Source organism: Salvelinus fontinalis, chromosome 22 (genome assembly GCF_029448725.1).
Source record: "Salvelinus fontinalis isolate EN_2023a chromosome 22, ASM2944872v1, whole genome shotgun sequence".
Taxonomy (NCBI): Eukaryota; Metazoa; Chordata; class Actinopteri; order Salmoniformes; family Salmonidae; genus Salvelinus; species Salvelinus fontinalis.
Genome location: NC_074686.1, coordinates 32,400,217 through 32,414,304, shown reverse-complemented (window position 1 = coordinate 32,414,304; position 14,088 = coordinate 32,400,217).

Genomic DNA, 14,088 nt, shown 5'->3' with positions numbered 1-14,088 from the left:
CACAGACCCAACAAACAGCAGGGGGAGACCAGCATGAACACAGACCCAACAAACAGAGCAGGGAGAGACCAGCATGAACACAGACCCAACAAACAGAGCAGGGGGGAGACCAGCATGAACACAGACCCAACAAACAGAGCAGGGGGAGACCAGCATGAACACAGACCCAACAAACAGCAGGGGGAGACCAGCATGAACACAGACCCAACAAACAGCAGGGGGAGACCAGCATGAACACAGACCCAACAAACAGAGCAGGGGGAGACCAGCATGAACACAGACCCAACAAACAGAGCAGGGGGGAGACCAGCATGAACACAGACCCAACAAACAGCAGGGGGAGACCAGCATGAACACGACAACCAGGGCTGTCTGTCTTCAATGTCGCTGCTCATCAGCTTTTCACACCATTACATCACTACCTAGACTATGATTAATTGTGAAGCGCTTTGTGACAACTGTTGCTGTAAAATGGGGTGTAAATAAATTTGATTGATTAATCTATGGCTGGGGTGTCAAACTGAATTCTTGGAGGGCCTAGTGTCTGTAAATTATCTTTCCTCTCTTGTACATGATTGATCATTGAATGTATTTGATTAGTTAGGAACTTCCCTTACTAATTGGATATTAATGGAAAGGAATACAAGCCAAACCAGCAGACACACAGCCCTCCAGGAAGAGAGTTTGACACCCCTGCTCTGGGCTCTCCTTCCCAGATTAAAGGACTATTTACCGCTACGGTTCATTTCATCAACCCTTTAGGAGAAATAGACCCTTATGCAAGGTGGTGTGTAAATTAATATTCCAACTTACTGGAAGCCTGTGGAGTAGCTTCTTGTGGACCCGCTGTGACTACCATACAAAAGATAGATTCAACATGGTGAGTAAAGGCGTGTTGTTTTGGTATAGTGACTGGCAGTGTCTAATAAGGCTGCATCCCAAGTGGTACCCTCTACAGTGCACTACTTGTGACCAGGGACGATGGCATCCATTCCTTTTATAGTGCACTCTCTCTCTGATGTGTAAATGAGTGGTAAGAAAACCTTACTGGGGGGGGGAAGTTCTGTGGAAATGTGTTTATTTGTACTTTTTTATGTTAAGGTCATTTGATTGATGTGTGTGTTTGCCTGGGGATTCGGTCTGGATGAAGACTGGTTCTGCAACACCTGAGACGGTGTGTTATGTGAGGGTCCCTTGAGTTATTTACTAGAGCACTTCTGATATGTTGTAGTAGATGGAACCTTACCTCTAGTGTCATGTCCCAATCCGAAGCAAGAATCTGAAATGGGAAAAATCTATACTTATCACCTTAGTCGCCTGGACATTTCTGTGTGTGTCATCACATGAGTATTATTTGTGTACATGCATGTCATTGGTTAAAACAAACCTGTAGATTTTGAGTCCACTGGTCACAACCACATCAACTAACCCTGTTTAAAATAAGAGAGGATATTACACTGTTATATTGTTAAAAAGAACGTTTTTTTTTAATTAGGAATGTGTTCCTATTCTAAACCTTTCTTAGCTATTCTAGAACACTCTTCCAGAGCAGTTCTGTGGAAATGTGTTGTAAAATGCTGTTTCCCAGAATACAATGTTTGTGACAGCTTTTTTTTCTCCTCACTGCCGTTCCCTTCCTCAGGCTGGCCCCAGCTCAACCGGCTCTGTGCTAAGTGTTAAATGGATGTTAGCGAAACTAGCGATGCCGTAGGAAAGCAGCATGTCAGCTCTAAAAATAGGCAGGTGAGGAAATGAACGCTTGATCATCAGTCAAGTACGTAGCCGACCGGCCGTGCCTGGTGTGCTGGAGCTGTACACGTTCGTCCCTAGGGCTAGGGAGGGGGAGGAACATGTGAGTTAATAAATTACCGTTACATGGACCCGATTGAGTATCCATTTGGTTGACTAGCCTACTAAATATGTGCTAGCCTACTAAATATGCTATTATGGCGCTGATTAGGGAGTTAACTCATAGGCTGTCTGCCCTCCTGAGAAACCCCAACTACCCGGTACATTTTTCTTCCTATTAGTGGTGAGTTGGTACAGCCTACCCCGGTTCCCCGAGAACACCGTTTACCTCCTCCGGAGCAATATTCTGGGAAACCTGGTACCTGTCTGGATTTTCTTTCTCAGTGCTCTCTTATGTTTGAGCTACAGCCATCTTCGTTCCCTTCGGACATATCGAAGATAGCATATATTATTACGCTCATGTCGGGAAGGGCGCTCTCCTGGGCCACGGTTGTTTGGGAGCAACAATCCACCCTTTGTTGTCATCTGGAGGATTTCATGGCAGAGGTGAGGAAGGTATTAGATTCTCCGGTGTCCGGGAGAGAGGCCGCCAGTGAACTTCTTGAATTACGTCAAAACACCCGTAGTGTGGCAGACTATGCGGTTGATTTTCGAACGTTGGCCACAGAGTGTGCCTGGAATCCGGAGTCTCTTTTCGATACCTTTCTTCACGGACTATCCGAGGTGGTAAAGGATGAGCTAGCTGCTCGGGAATTACCGGTGGTCCAGGACTCCCTCATCGCTTTCACCATTAGAATTGATGGACATCTAAGGGAACGCTGGAGTGAAAAGAAGTCTGGCCTCGGGCACACTCGTTCATTCGCTAGGGCAGGCTCATCTTTGAAGGAATACGGAAGTTTCCGAAGGCAGTTTTTCCGAGAGGATCCGAAGCCACCCAAGCCCCCTCGTGAATCATCTACGACGGGTGAGTTGGATACTCCTGAGCCTATGCAACTGGGAAAAGCTCGGTTACCGGTTAGGGAACGCTCACGAAGGTTGAGTTCTAACTGTTGTCTATACTGTGGCGAGGCAGGACATTATATAGCTAACTGCCATATTAGGAAACTCTTGTCTCTGGTCGGTACAAGTACTCTGGTTAGCCAGACTGGGAGTTCCCTAATTCCCATCACCTGCACACCTTTGTTTGTGCTTTTGCTGTGGGGAGACCAATCTAAGTCTCTCCGATTGCTCATTGACTCTGGGACTGATGAAAGTTTTATGGATGCTACCATGGTTTCTGAATTGGGTATTCCCACTCAACTTCGCTGTCCCCATGGATGCAATGGCACTGGACGGCCATTCTATTGGAGTCACCCATAGCACTGTGCCCGTTCAGATACGGGTATCAGGAAACTACAGTGAGACCATACAGCTCCTCCTCCCTTTTTTAAAATGTGTTATTCCCCCCCATGTTCTTGTGGTGTTGGGTTTGCCTTAGCTCCAGAAACACAATCCGGTTATTGACTGGACCACAGGCTCCATCCTGGGTTGGAGTCCGTCTTGTCATTCTCATTGACTTAAAGTGGCACAGCCGTCCTTGAGACGTTCCCCTCAGGACGTAAGCAAAGCCACGGATGTCTCTGCCATCCCCACTGAGTACCATGACCTCTTGGAGGTTTTGAGTAAGGCATGGGCTACTTCTCTTCCCCTTCACCATCCTTATGATTGTGCCATTGATCTCCTCCCAGGCACCAGACCACCTTGTGGTCGGCTATATTCTCTATCCGGCCCGGAGACCAAGGCCATGGAGGAGTATATTGAGGATTCTCTTGCAACTGGAGGCGTCCGTCCGTCTGCATCTCCTGCCGGCGCAGGGTTTTTCTTTGTGGAGAAGGACAAGACCCTGTGTCTGTGCATTGACTACCGGGGTCTGAATGATATAACGATCAAGAATTGTTATCCCCTACCACTCCTCTCCTCGGGCCTTCGAACCTCTCCAGGGAGCCACCATTTTTTTCCAAACTGGAACTTCGGAATGCCTACCACCTGGTTCAGATACGTGAAGGAGATGAGTGGAAGACAGCCTTTCATGCAGCCAGTGGACATTGAGTACCAGGTCATGCCGTTTGGACTCACCAAGGCTCTGATAAACGATGTGCTCCGGGACATGCTAAACCATTTCGTGTTCGTTTATCCTGTTTATTCCCCCAGTCTGCCCAAGAACACGTTCTTCATGTCAGACAAGTCCTTCAGCGTCTCCTGAAGAACCAATTGTTTGTGAAAGCCAGAGAAATGTGAGTTTTACCGCTCAACCATCTCCTTTCTGTGATATGTCATCGCTGATGGAAATGTCCAAATGGATCTGGAAAAAGTGAAAGCAGTGGTAGTGGCCTCAACCTACATCCAGGGTGCAGTTAAAGTTTCCTGGGGTTCACCAATTTCTACTGCCATTTAATTCGGGGCTACAGCATCCTGGCGGCCCCCCTCTTGGTACTCACCTCTCCAAAGTACCGTTCACATGGTCTTCAGCGGTCGACAAAGCTTTCGTGGACCTGAAACATCGGTTCACCACAGCACCCATCCTCATCCATCCGGATTCATCCCGTCAATTTGTGGTAGTTTGATGCTTTTGATGTTGGAGTGGGGGCCATCCTGTCCCAGCGATCTGCCCAGGACCAAAAGCTCCATCCTTGTGCCTTCCTGTCCCATCGTCTCAGTCCGGCAGAGAGGAACTATGACATTAGCAACAGAACTCCTGGCTGTCAAGTTCAAATCAAATCAAATCTTATTTGTCACATACACATGGTTAGCAGAAATTGTTGGTGCTGGAGGAGTGGAGGCATTGGCTGGAAGGAGCAGAACAGTCCTTCGTGGTCTGGACCGACCATAAAAATATGGAATATCTCCGTACAGCCAGGCGCCTTAACTCCAGGCAGGCCCAGTGGGCTTTATTGTTCACACGATTCAACTTCACCATTTCCTACCTCCCAGGGTTAAAAAATGTGAAGCCGGACGCCCTCTCCCGCATGTACAGTTCCTCTGCCACACCCTCGGTCTCCGAAACCATTCTCCCTGCGTCATGCCTTGCAGCTTTAGTGGATTGGGGTATTGAAACCTTGGTTCACAAGGCACAACGTTCCCAGCCTGAACCTAAAGTGGGCCCGGCTAACCAGTTATTTGTTCCTAACTCAGTCTGGTCCCGGATCCTGGAATGGGCTCATTCCTTCAGGGTGACTTGTCATCCAGATTCCCGTCATACCCTAGCCTTTATCCGACAATGTTTCTGGTGGCCCACAATGGTTCCTGACGTCTCTGCCTTCATTGCCGCATGGACTCCCGGTGGACATCAGTTCTCGTCTTAGTTCTGGAAGGCGTTCTACACCCTTATTGGGTTGTTGGCCAGCCTGTCCTCCGGATTCTATCCCCAATCCAATGGCCAGTTGGAGCGAGCCAACCAGGACCTAGAAACCACCCTGAGATGCCTGGTCTCAATCAAACCCACTACCTGGAGCCGACAACTGGTCTGGGTAGAGTGTGCCCGGAACACCCTTCCCTGTTCGGCCACAGGACTCTCTCCATTTGAGTGCTCTTTGGGGTATCAACCTCCACTCTTCCCGGAACAAGAGCAGGAGGTCAGTGTACCCATCGGCCACCTGGAGAAGAGCTCGGGTGGCATTTCTCAAGACCAACTACAGGTATCGTCGACAAGCAGACCGTCGCCGGACTCCCCACTACCGCAGAGGGTATGGCTTTCCACTCGGGACCTACCCCTTCGGGCGGAGTCCCGCAAACTGTCCCCCTGTTTCATTGGTCCTTTTCCCATCTCTAGAGTCCTTAGTTCCCACTGCTGTCCGTCTTGTTACCCCGTACCCACTGTATTCACCCTACTTTCCATGTGTCTAGGATTAAGCCTGTGTCTCACAGTCCTTTTGTCTTCTGTTTCTAGGCCCATCCCTCCCCCCGGGTCATTGATGGCCAGCCAGCGTATACGGTGAGCCACCTCCTGAGGGTTCGACCACAGGGCAGGGGTTTCCAGGACCTGGTTGATTGGGAGGGTTATGGCACGGAGGAGAGGTGCTGGTTCCCTGCTAAAGACATCCTGGACCCGGCCCTCATCACCGATGGGGGGGGGGTCCTGTCACACCGTAATCTGTTTCACCTGTCCTTGTGAATGTCTATCACTTATTTTCCACAGTGTATTTATCCCTGTGTTTCCTGTCTCTCTGTGCTAGTTCGTCTTGTATGTTTGTCAAGACAACCAGCGTGTTTTTCCCCGTACTCCTTTATCTCTTCATTGCTAGTCCTCCCGGTTTTGACCCTTGCCTCTTTTCTGGACTCCATTCCCACCTGCCTGACCTCGAGCCTGCCTGCTCTTCGGTACCTACTGGACTTTGAACAGGTTTTGACCTTTTGCCTGTACACGACCATTCTCTTGCCTACCCCTTTTTGAATAAGAATACAACCATCTGCCTCCTGTGTCTGCATCTGGGTCTCGCCTTGTGCCCTTATATTAATGGAGGTATTTATTTTGCCAGCACTGGCCTTGGTGCAGCCTACTTTCCATCATGACACTTATTTTCCACAAAGCTTTTAGAGACAATTGTGGCTGAGACATAAGACCAGAACAGGTGCAATTCATTGGTTCACAAACAGCTGTCAACTAAGTAGACAAATGTGCTGTGACTAACAAATAGGCTTGTAAATCGCTGAAATAGGCTTGTAAAGATGCTTAGATGGCTCTGGTAAGGAAACCATACGTTGGTATATTCTGAATTAGGCCTATTGTAATAAAACAACCCCATGAATTTGAAGTTGAAGCTCGCATCCGCTACAAGACCATGGTGCTTGCCTACGGAGCTGTGAGGGGAATGGCACCTCAGTACCTTCAGGCTCTGATCAGGCCCTACACCCAAACAAGGGCACTGCGTTCATCCACCTCTGGCCTGCTCGCCTCTCTACCACTGAGGAAGTACAGTTCCCGCTCAGCCCAGTCAAAACTGTTCGCTGCTCTGGCACCCCAATGGGGGAACAAACTCCCTCACGACGCCAGGACAGCGGAGTCAATCACCACCTTCCGGAGACACCTGAAACCCCACCTCTTCAAGGAATACCTAGGATAGGATAAAGCAATCCTTCTGCCCCCCCCCCCCCTTAAAAGATTTAGATGCACTATTGTAAAGTGGCTGTTCCACTGGATGTCATAAGGTGAATGCACCAATTTGTAAGTCGCTCTGGATAAGAGCGTCTGCTAAATGACTTAAATGTAAATGTAAATGAATTCAGTATATCAAGCACAATAATGATTCAGAACCTCAGCACCTCTCAAATGATGACATTTGTTTTGCCCAATCAAGTGCAAATAATCTACCCCTAGTTGTACCCGTGACCTAGTGGCTTCCGTATTTTACCATAACCTTCAGAGCAAACATGCCTGTTACATCTTGATTTATGTCAACGACTACAGTCGTGGCCAAAAGTTTTGAGAATGACACAAATATTAATTTTCACGAAGTCTGCTACCTCAGTTTGTATGATGGCAATTTGCATATTGTCACGATCGTCAAAGGGTGTGAAAAGAATCAGACGCAGAGAGAGAGCCGCTTGGAAAAAACTATTCCTTTTACTGCTTAACAAAATATGAAGCCCGAACATACAGGGCGCAGAAAAACACTTGCAACAACCCAACATACAACGCACGTAACAAAAAACAATCCCGCACAAAACAAGGGCGGGTCAAACTCCTAAATATAGGGAAGCTCATTACGTAACAAAAAAACCACAGGTGCAAATAATCAGAAAACACAAACAGACAAACGAAAAAGGGATCGGTGGCGGCTAGTAGGACGGTGACGACGACCGCCGAGCACCGCCCGAACAGGCAGGGGAGCCAACTTCGGCGGAAGTCGTGACACATATACTCCAGAATGTTATGAAGAGTGATCAGATGAATTGCAAAGTCCCTCTTTGCCATGCAAATGAACTGAATCCCCAAAAAACATTTCCAATGCATTTCAGCCCTGCCACAAAAAGACCAGCTGACATCATGTCAGTGATTCTCTCGTTAATATACAGTTGAAGTCGGAAGTTTACATACACTTAGGTTGGAGTAATTAATACTCCTTTTTCAACCACTCCACAAATTTCTTGTTAACAAACTATAGTTTTGGCAAGTTTGTGAGGACATCTACTTTGTGCATGACACAAATAATTTTTCCAATAATTGTTTAGACATATTATTCCACTTATAATTCACTGTATCACAATTCCAGTGGGTCAGAAGTTTACATACACTAAGTTGACTGTGCCTTTAAACAGCTTGGAAAGTTCCAAAAATGATGTCATGGCTTTAGAAGCTTCTGATAGGCTAATTGACATAATTTGAGTCAATTGGGGGTGTACCGGTGATGTATTTCAAGGCCTACCTTCAAACTTAGTGCCTCTTTGCTTGACCTCATGGGAAAATCAAAAGAAATCAGCCAAGACCTCAGAAAAATAATTGTAGACCTCCACAAGTCTGGTTCATCCTTGGGAGCAATTTCCAAATGCCTGAAGGTACCACGTTCATCTGTACAAACAATAGTACGCAAGTTTAACACCATGGGACCACGCAGCTGTCATACCTCTCAGGAAGGAGACACGTTCTGTCTCCAGGACATGAATGTACTTTGGTGCAAAAAATGCAAATCAATCCCAGAACAACAGCAAAGGACCTTGTGAAGATGCTGAAGGAAACATGTACAAAGGTATCTATATCCACAGTAAAACGAGTCCTATATCAACATAACCTGAAAGGCCGCTCAGCAAGGAAGAAGACACTGCTCCAAAACTGCCATAAAAAAGTCAGACTACGGTTTGCAACTGCACATGGGGACAAAGTTCCTACTGTTTGGAGAAATGTCCTCTGGTCTGACGAAACAAAAATAGAACTGTTTGGCCATAAAGACCATCGTTATGTTTGGAGGGAAAAAGGGGGTTGCTTGCAAGCCGAAGAACACCATCCCAACCGTGAAGCACGGGGATGGCAGTATCATGTTGTTGGGGTGCTTTGCTGCAGGAGGGGCTGGTGCACTTCACAAAATAGATGGCATCATGAGGCAGGTGAATTATGTGGATATATTGATCAACATTTCAAGACATCAGTCAGGAAGTTATAGCCTGGTCGCAAATGTGTCTTCAAAATGGACAATGACCCCAAACATACTTCCGAAGTAGTGGCAAAATGACTTAAGGACAACAAAGTCAGGGTATTGGAGTGGCCATCACAAAGCCCTGACCTCAATCCAATAGAAAATTTGTGGGCAGAACTGAAAAAGTGTGTGCGAGCAAGGAGGCCTACAAACCTGACTCAGTTACACCAGCTCTGTCAGGAGGAATGGGCCAAAATTCACCCAACTTATTGTGGGAAGCTTGTGGAAGGCTACCTGAAATGTTTGACCCAAGTTAAACAATTTAAAGGCAATGCTACCATTATACTAATTGAGTGTATGTAAACTTCTGTGTCCTACTGAGAATGTGATGAAATAAATAAAAGCTGAAATAAATCACTCTACTAGTATTCAGACATTTCACATTCTTAAAATAAACTGATGATCCTAACTGACCTAAGACAATTTTTACTAGGATTGAATGTCAGGAATTGTGAAAAAGTTGAATGTAGTTGGCTAAGGTGTATGTAAACTTTCGACTTCAACTGTATATATAAATATTTCTTTTGCTCTCAGAACAGCCTCAATTTGTCTGGGCATGGACTCTAGTGATGCTGGCCCATGTTGATTCCAATGCTTCCCAAAGTTGTCAAGTTGGCTGGATGTCCTTTGGGTGGTGGACAATTCTTAATACACATGGGAAACTGAGCGTGGAAAAAACCCAGCAGCATTGCAGTTCTTGACACAAATTGGTTCGCCTGGCACCAACTACCATACCACATTCAAAGGCATTTAAATATTTTGTTTTGCCCATTCATCCTCTGAATGGCACACATACCCAATCCATTTCTCAAGACTTAAAAATCCTACTTTAACCTGTCTCCTCAACTTCATATACACTGATTGAAGTGGATTTATCAACACATGACATCAATACATGATCATACCGTTCACCTGGTCAGTCTACATCATGGAAAGAGCAGGTGTTCTTAATGTTTTGTCTACTCGGTGTATATACCATTTATCAGACACATTTCTATTTGTACACTCCGTGTATTTACCATTTAGCAGACACTTTTTTCCGAAGCAACTTAGTTCCACATGCATACGTTATACGTTTGGGTGTCCCTGGGAATCAAACCCAGTAACCTGGTATTGAAAGCATCATACTCTACCAACTGAGCTACAGAGGACCACCTTTAACCTGGGTGGTCAATGTTGAGCTACAGAGGACCACCTTTAACCTGGTTGGTCAATGCTGAGCTACAGAGGACCACCTTTAAACTGGTTGGTCAATGCTGAGCTACAGAGGGCCACCTTTAAACTGGGTGGTCCATGTGTGAGGATGAATTTTCAGTATGTGACATCACTGCTGCTGTGCTGACTGGAGAGCAAAACTGAGATTAAGCTTTTCAATGCCATCTTGGTCACTATCCTCTTACGGAGATGATGATTCTAGTGTATTTACCTGTAGTATCGGATAGACCGGCATGATCACCTGTTGAGTTGTATGATCCATGGAAACCTGAGCTCAGATAGGGATGGTCAGGCCCTGAGCTGTTAGGTGGGCCTGCAGATAGAAAGAGACCACAAGTAGGACAGAGATACCAACTAGTTGACAGACCCTTTTTGCTTCCACCCATAATTACTGTGTAGATTTTCATTTTCAACTGTGAATCATACTGTATTTATCAGTGACAGGACAATGAATAGTTGTGGCTCACAATGCCTGCCTGTAAAATCACTTATTAGACCAATGAGACCTGGGAGGAAGAAAACCAGACACACAGAGAAAGATGAGCTATTGGATCATGAGGAGCCTGATCTTTTGTTATTGCACTGCATCCCTCCTAACAGGGTCCTTAAAAAAGCAATGTTTGTCCCCATTCATCAGTGATGGCGGTGCTACTCCACCAAGACAAAGTCTACAGAGAAGATAAACAATATCAAGATCTACAAAGTTCACAAGCACAGCTACACAAACAAATTCTCCGGGACGCACTGAAATCTCTGTCATGATTACAAGCCTGCGAGGAGCTCTCTCCGAGGTGAGGTAGAGAACTGAGCCTGAGTAAATAAGAGATGATGTATGTAAACGTCTGACCCACTGGGAATGTGGTGTAAGAAATAAAAGCTGAAATAAATCATTCTCTCTACTATTATTCTGACATTTCACATTCTTAAAATAAAGTGGTGATCCTAACTGACCTAAGACAGGGAATTTTTACTAGGATTAAATGTAAGGAATTGTGAAAAACTGAGTTTAAATGTATTTGACTAAGGTGTATGTAAACTTCCAACTACAACTGTATATGAGACGACATACACATTGTCCACTTTCATATAAAGTGCCATTGTTTACATCGTTACCAAGCAACGCACTACCACTACTACTTTTACAACTACTAGTCTTACCAACTCTAACTCATCATAGATGATTTGAAAGTTACTTTTGATTCGTTTTACCCACTAACGTTTAATGAATGGTGCCAACAAGAAGAGGAGGAGGATGATTTTGCTATAGATGACATAGAAAAGGAGAGAAATGAAGAAGCTAGATACATCAAGGCAAACCAACTGGGCAGTGAAGTGCTTTCTGGAATGGCTGTCAGAAATGAGGATAAACATAAATCTGGCAACTGTTTCAAAACAGGAGACGGGTAATATTCTCCAGAGTTTCTGGCCACCTACTGAATAAGGCGTGGTTTGATTGGCAGTTGCACTTTGGCCGAAGAGGCTGCAGCCAGACTCATTTGTAATAAGAAACCAAGAACCACAAAAACCCAATGGAAAGAGACAGAGAGAATCGTTGTGGCTGCATGTATGAGACCCTAGGGAACCAGGTCTGCCCCATGAAAATGTGCAATTCAGTATCATATATACATAGCAGTCGATGCTACGACATTGTGTTTTCTATTCTGATCTGCTGTATCAATGTCTTTGCTACAATGTTTCAGCACTGTTTTCAGAACCATGGACAGCGTCCCTAGAAACCAAGGTTCTGGAACTATCAGCCAGCTAACGACACTAGAACACCTAAAATGTCACTTGACAACCAGTGTTAGTGAATGTAGCATCATGTTTTGTTGAAAAATTGATGGTTTGGGAAATAATCTTGATTTTTAATGCTGGTAACCTGTTGTATAAAACCAATAATATACTTATGTCCGTGTGTTATGGCATTTTTTTTATCATGGCTGTGATGTGGTCATAGCCACGAGGTGAAGCTGTGAGGCTGTTTGTAGTGAATGATACCTGCAGGCTGTATGTAGTGAATGATACATGCAGGCTGTATGTAGTGAATGATACATGCAGGCTGTTTGTAATGAATGATACCTGCAGGCTGTTTGTAATGAATGATACCTGCAGGCTTTATGTAGTGAATGATACCTGCAGACTGTTTGTAATGAATGATACCTGCATGCTGTATGTAGTGAATGATACCTGCAGACTGTATGTAGTGAATGATACCTGCAGGCTTTATATAGTGAATGATACCTGCAGGCTTTATGTAGTGAATGATACATGCAGGCTGTTTGTAATGAATGATACCTGCAGGCTTTATGTAGTGAATGATACCCGCAGGCTTTATGCAGTGAATGATACCTGCAGACTGTAGGTAGTGAATGACACCTGCAGGCTTTATGTAGTGAATGATACCTGCAGGCTTTATGCAGTGAATGATACCTGCAGACTGTAGGTAGTGAATGATACCTGCAGGCTTTATGTAGTGAATGATACCTGCAGGCTTTATGCAGTGAATGATACCTGCAGGCTTTATGCAGTGAATGATACCTGCAGCCTGTATGTAGTGAATGATACCTGCAGGCTGTATGTAGTGAATGATACCTGCAGGCTTTATGCAGTGAATGATACCTGCAGCCTGTATGTAGTGAATGATATGTGCATACTGTTTGTAGTGAATGATACCTGCAGACTGTAGGTAGTGAATGATACCTGCAGGCTTTATGCAGTGAATGATACCTGCAGACTGTAGGTAGTGAATGATACCTGCAGGCTTTATGTAGTGAATGATACCTGCAGACTGTAGGTAGTGAATGATACCTGCAGGCTTTATGTAGTGAATGATACCTGCAGGCTTTATGTAATGAATGATACCTGCAGGCTTTATGTAGTGAATGATACCTGCAGGCTTTATGTAGTGAATGATACCTGCAGACTGTAGGTAGTGAATGATACCTGCAGGCTTTATGTAGTGAATGATACCTGCAGGCTTTATGCAGTGAATGATACCTGCAGGCTTTATGTAGTGAATGATACCTGCAGGCTTTATGTAGTGAATGATACCTGCAGGCTTTATGTAGTGAATGATACCTGCTGGCTGTTTGTAGTGAATGATACCTGCAGACTCTTTGTAATGAATGATACCTGCAGACTGTTTGTAGTGAATGATGCCTGCAGGCTTTATGTAGTGAATGATACCTGCTGGCTGTATGTAGTGAATGATACCTGCAGACTGTAGGTAGTGAATGATACCTGCAGGCTTTATGTAGTGAATGATACCTGCAGGCTTTATGCAGTGAATGATACCTGCTGGCTTTATGTATTGAATAATACCTGCAGACTGTCTGTAATGAATGATACCTGCAGGCTTTATGTAGTGAATGATACCTGCTGGCTTTATGTAGTGAATGATACCTGCTGGCTTTATGTAGTGAATGATACCTGCTGGCTTTATGTAGTGAATGATACCTGCTGGCTTTATGTATTGAATAATACCTGCAGACTGTTTGTAATGAATGATACCTGCATACTGTATGTAGTGAATGATACCTGCTGGCTGTTTGTAGTGAATGATACCTGCAGACTCTTTGTAATGAATGATACCTGCAGACTGTTTGTAGTGAATGATGCCTGCAGGCTTTATGTAGTGAATGATACCTGCAGGCTTTATGTAGTGAATGATACCTGCTGGCTTTATGTAGTGAATGATACCTGCTGGCTTATGTAGTGAATGATACCTGCTGGCTTTATGTAGTGAATGATACCTGCTGGCTGTTTGTAATGAATGATACCTGCAGCCTGTATGTAGTGAATGATACCTGCAGGCTTTATGTAGTGAATGATACTTGCTGGCTTATGTAGTGAATGATACCTGCTGGCTTATGTAGTGAATGATACCTGCTGGCTTATGTAGTGAATGATACCTGCTGGCTTATGTAGTGAATGATACCTGCAGGCTTTATGTAGTGAA